The sequence below is a fragment of the Herpailurus yagouaroundi genome, unplaced genomic scaffold (genome assembly GCF_014898765.1).
Source record: "Herpailurus yagouaroundi ecotype Mexico unplaced genomic scaffold, PumYag 186, whole genome shotgun sequence".
In the NCBI taxonomy this organism is placed as follows: domain Eukaryota; kingdom Metazoa; phylum Chordata; class Mammalia; order Carnivora; family Felidae; genus Herpailurus; species Herpailurus yagouaroundi.
Genome location: NW_024412417.1, coordinates 46,379,916 through 46,385,556, shown reverse-complemented (window position 1 = coordinate 46,385,556; position 5,641 = coordinate 46,379,916). Strand labels below are relative to the sequence as shown.

General features: G+C 52.4%; 1 pseudogene; it reads left to right on the top strand.

The window, feature by feature from the left end:
* Positions 1-2,206: 2,206 nt before the first annotated feature.
* On the top strand, positions 2,207-2,862 carry LOC121043041 (60S ribosomal protein L17-like; annotated as a pseudogene).
* The last annotated feature ends 2,779 nt before the right edge of the window (positions 2,863-5,641 follow it).

Sequence of the window (5,641 nt, the reverse complement as noted above, 5' to 3'; positions counted from 1 at the left end):
CTCAGGGTGGTCTCATTTCCTTCCCTTTTCCTGCCCTGCTGCTCAGGCTTCGGCAAAACTTTGCTGACACTTGTTCCTTTCTGCGAGGTCACAAGCTGTGGCACAGGCACCCAGTTCCCACATCACTGAAGCTGCCCAAGGAGGGGGACAGGGCAGGGAGGGTCCTCGACCGGGACCAGGGCTGACCCTCAGCCCAGGGCTGGGTCTCCACTCTGCCCCTAGCAGTGGGCACCGCACCCCTCTGTAACGGGCTCTCAAGACGGCTCACTCTTCCCATGGGTGGCTGTGCCCCGGGGACCCTCGAGCCCCGGCCCAACCTCCTGCATGACCGCAGCTCTGCCCACGGCCCCTGTCCCCGCAGCCTGTCCTTCTCCACAGGCCCAGCTGGCCCTGAGCAAAGCCAAAGCCCAAGGAAGGAGCTTGGGTCCTGTAGTGGCTGCTTCTCTTCCTTGTTGTTTGGGAGGAAGAGATGCATGTAAGGAGTAAGTAACTTAGGAGGCCTGGGGCCCATCTCTGTGTTCACCTCCTACTCTGCCCGTCCTGCTCCTTGTGGCCTGGCCCGTGCGCCTGCGGTGTCCACGGTGAGGCCTGAGCGCCGTGGACCACTGTGTGTGGGGGTTCGGCGGGACTCTAGGGAGCACAAGGGAAGCTGCCCGCTTCTGTGGGCACTGGGGACGGGCACCTGCCCAGGGGGACGCAGCAACCGCGGTCTGTTTGTGCAGTGCTCCACTCTGCTGGCCGGAACAAAACGCATTTGCATGCACCACGCACGCAATACAAATTGTACAATTCGGGTGAGTCCGCATAGAAGCCGAACACTCGCATTTAAGTTCCACGATATAAAGATGCGTGACAAAACTCTACATTTTATCTTATTAGCATTATTAATTTTATCAGTACTCAGTCACCAAATCAATGATGTAAAATTTCAATTTTTAATGTTTTGCTACCGACAACGACGTCAGCTAGCAAATTAAAAACACCAGAAGTCGGGGGGTTGAAAGGGACGTGACCAGGTGCCTCTGGGAGCCCCCCACCCTGACTTCAGGCACACCCAGGGTGGGACAGGTGACCCCATTCCTGACATCACCCGTTCAGACCATGGCGTCTGTGCTTATTCCTTCCCAGCTCGTTCATTCACTCAGCAGCACGCAGGTCCTAGGACAGGGCTGGGAGGAGTCAAGGTGGAGGTCAAGGTGGAGGTCGGGGCCACGGGGGGCACTTCGGGAGGCCGGCAGCTCGGAAGGTGTATGGCGTGACAAGAGTTTCCGGGCGCTAGCGGGCGGCGCACACCCCTTCCCGTCCCCGTGCCTCAGTTTCCTCACGTGCAAACCAAGTGCGTCCCGCTGCCCTGACAATCCAGGCTCCAGGCGGCACCTTCCGCAAACCGGAAGCCCCGAGCCCTCCCTGCCCTTCCTACCGCGTGGTGTGTGCGCCCCCCAGCGGGAACCGGAACAAAGGGGGCCAGGCCTCCTCTCGGGAGAACAAAACCGGCTCTGCTCCTTTGTCCCTTCCAGCTTCCCTGGGGCCTTAGCGATTGCAGCCTCCATGGGGGCCACACAGCACGGCTCACGGTACCAAACGCGCTACCCTTCGACCCCCGCCACTCGACGTCTAGGAGTTTTCTCTCAACACGTCTACGCACGCGTGTTGGAGACGGGGAGTTGATCTATGTATCAGGCTCTCCGTGGAATAAATACATGGTGTCAGATAAATACAACGGAAATAACAAATGTGCCGTCACAGGAAGTGGGCACGGTTGCCGGGCGCCTGGGGGGCTCAGTCAGTTAAGCGTCAGACTCTTGGTTTTGGCTCAGGTCATGATCTGGAAGTCTGTGAGTTCGAGTCCCACAACAGGCTCCGTGTTGCGTGTGTGGGGCCTGCTTGGGATTCTCTCTCTCTCCCTCTCTCTCTCTCTGCTCCTTCCCCACACACGCTGCCTGTCTCTCTCAAACAAGTAAATAAACTTACAAAAAAAAGAGAAAAGATGTGGGGCACCTGGGTGGCTCAGGTAAGAGGTTAAGTCAGCTCAGGTCATGATCTCACGGTCTGTGGGTTCGAGCCCGGCGTCGGGCTCTGTGCTGACAGCTTGGAGCCTGGAGCCTGCTTCAGATCCCCTGTCCTCCTCACTCTCTGCCCCTCCCCCGCTCACACTCGCTCGCGCTCGCTCGCTCTCTCTCTCTCAAAAATAAATAAAACGGAGTGCGCATGAATTCTCCCAGGAGCCACCGCTCTTCCTCTTCCCATAAGTGGCCTGAGGCGATCTCTGAAAATGGTTCGCTATTCACTTGACCCGGAAAATCCGACAAAATCACGCAAGTCATCAGGGTCAAATCTTCGTGTTCACTTTAAGAACACGCGGGAAACTGCCCAGGCCATCAAGGGTATGCATATCCGAAAAGCCACCAAGTATCTGAACGATGTCACTTTGCAGAAGCAACGTGTGCCGTTCCAACACTGCAATGGTGGAGTTGGTAGGTGGGCCCAGGCCAAACAGTGGGGCTGGACACGGGGTCGGTGGCCCAAAAAGAATGCCGAATGTTTCCTGCACATGCTTAAAAATGCAGAGAGCAGTGCTGCACTTAGGGTTTGGATGTAGATTCTCTGGTCATTGAGCACATCCAGGTGAACAGAGCCCCCAAAATGCGGCGTAGAACTTACAGGGCTCACAGTCCGATTAGCCCATGCATGAGCTCTCCCTGCCACATTGTGACGATCCCCACGGAAAAAGAACAGGTTGTTCCTAAACCAGAAGAGGAAGTTGCACAGAAGAAAAAGATATCCCAGAAGAAACTGGAGAAGCAAAAACTTACGGCCTGGGAGTAAATTCTGCATAACATACATGCAAATAAAAGTAAAAACGGGGGTGCCTGGGTGGCGCAGTCGGTTAAGCGTCCGACTTCAGCCAGGTCACGATCTCGCGGTCCGGGAGTTCGAGCCCCGCGTCGGGCTCTGGGCTGATGGCTCGGAGCCTGGAGCCTGCTTCCGATTCTGTGTCTCCCTCTCTCTCTGCCCCTCGCCCGTTCATGCTCTGTCTCTCTCTGTCCCAAAAATAAATAAATGTTGAAAAAAAATAAAAAAAAAAAGTAAAAACGGAAAAATAAATAAAAAATAAAACATTTACAAACAAAAAAAGTGAGCACGTTCTTCGTGAACCCACACGGAGCGAAGGTGCTGAGCTGACACCTTGTTTGGGTCCCCAGCTGTGCTCCCTAGATGAGGGTGCCAGCAAGAGGGGTGGGTGCTGACCCTGCAGGGCCTCTGGAGGATCAGTTGCATTCCAGCCATTCCAGGACAGGGAAGGGAGGCCGGAGCATTCGCTCTCCTCCGCCTCCGTCTTTGGCTGAGGACCCCTCTGGGGAGAGGAGGCTCCCCAGCTGCTTCTGAGTCTCTGCATGTGTAGACGAAACGGACTCTGGTAGCCCAAGTCAGTCCTTCAAATAAGGGCTGCCCACCCTTGGGAGGGAAAGCCCCCCAAGCCAAACCGAAAGAGGGGTGCCTGCGCACACTCACGAAGTCTGAGGAGCTGTGGGCACAGGAGGGCACCGCGCCGATGCCACCTGCTGTGATCATTAAGGACAAAAGCAAGGGCAGAGCAGTGTGCATCCACCCTCAATGTGGGCACAGGTTGCAATGGCTGTGCTGAGCGACTGTCACACTGAGTGACAGTGGCAGCTGCCTCTGCGGAGGCTCGCAGAAGCGGGGGGGGGGGGGGCACCCGGCAAGTGACTTACTTTTCCTTGTCACCCTTCTGTACTTGTAAAAGAAAATTTTGCACCACGTACAATTTTTACCTGCTCAAAAAATAAAATGATATCAGAAACCAACCTTGCCATGTTGATGACTCAGAACACTTAACACTGTTAAGACAGCAGCACTCTCCAGGTTTGTGTATAAACACTACACAAGCTCTGTCAAAATCTTAGACCAGATTAGACCTTCGCTTCCCGGAAACTGCTTTGTCTACGCATGCAGGGAGCCAGAAATAGCTAGGGACTCGCATCTCCCTAGAGTTACCTTCTGTGTAGAAATGGACAGGCTGACCCCCAAAAGTCACACGGAAACTGAAGGGACCCAGAAAAAACCGAAACAATCTTGAAAAAAACCAAAACAACAAAGTTGGAAAACTCACACTCTTCGTTTCAAAAGTTACATGAATTATGGTAATCGGAGGCTGTGTGGCACTAAAATCAGTGAATGAATCGGTCGATGGAACAGAATCGAAGGTCCAGAAATAAGCCCTCACATTTATGGTCAATTGATGTTTGGCAAGGATGGAAAGAATAATTGTTTTCAGCAAACGGTACTGGGACAACTGGATGTCCAGATGCAAATGAACGAAATTGGACCCCTACCTCACACCATCCACAAGAAATAGCTCAAAATGAATCGAATATCTAAATGTAAGGGCAAAACTACAAAGTTCCTAGAAGAAAACACAGGGGCTAATCTTCATGATTTTGGATTAGGCAGTGGCTTCTTAAACATGACCCCAAAAGCCCAGACAACAGAAGAAAATAACAGGCAAATTGGATTTCATTAAAAGTAAAAACTTTTGGGGACGCCCGGGTGGCTCAGTCGGTCAAGTGCCTGACTTTGGCTCAGGTCATGATTTCACAGCTCGTGGGTTTGAGCCCCACGTTGGGCTCTGAGCTGACAGCTAGGAGCCTGGAGCCTATTTCAGATTCTGTGTCTCCCCCTCTCTCTGCCCCTCCCCTGTTCTCTCTCTCTCTCTCAAAAATAAATAAACAGTAAAAAAAGGTTAAAAAAAAAGTAAAAACTTTTATTCTTCAAAGGACACCATCAAGAAAGTGAAAAGACGGTTCTGATAAAGGACTTATATCAAGAACATATGAAGAACCCTTAAACTCAAAAATAAAAAGACAAACAATCCAATTTAACAATGGGCAAAAGTTCTTCGAAGAAGTTGTACAAATGGCGACTAGCACATGAAAAGATGCTGAACATCATTAGCCATCAGAGAAGGGCAAGTCAAAACCAAAATGAGACACAACTTGTATCGGTCAGCTCAGCTGCCTAACAAATACCCAGACCAGGGTGGGGGAGCCTAAACAGAAACTTATTTCGCACAGACCTGGAAGCTGGAAGTTCAAGATCAAGACGCTAATAGGGCTGGTTTCTGCTGAACCTTCTCGTCCTGGCGTGGAGACAGCCACTTTCTCACTGTGTCCTCACGTGGCCCTCCCCGTGTGTGTGCACCCACATGTGCCCGCAGACATGCGCACACACACAGGTCTTCTGTCTCTCCTCTTATGGGGACATTGCTCCTATGGGGTTAGGGCCCACACTTACGGCCTCGTTTAAACTTAATTACCTCCCTATCTCCAAACACAATCGCACTGGGAGATAGGGCTTCGACATATGAATTTGGGGGGACACAGTTCAGTCCATAACCCCACTCACGCTGGCTTATTCAAAAAGACAGATGATACCAAGTGTTGTAGAAAATGTGGAGGGGTGGCCCCGTCACTTAAGTGTCCAACTCTTAATTTTGGCTCGAGTCATGATCTCACGGTCTTGAGATAGAATCCCCACGTCAGGCCCCGTGCTGAGTGCAAAAGTGGCTTAACATTCTCTCTCTGTCTCTCTCTCTCTCTCTCTCTGCCTCTGCCCCTCCCCC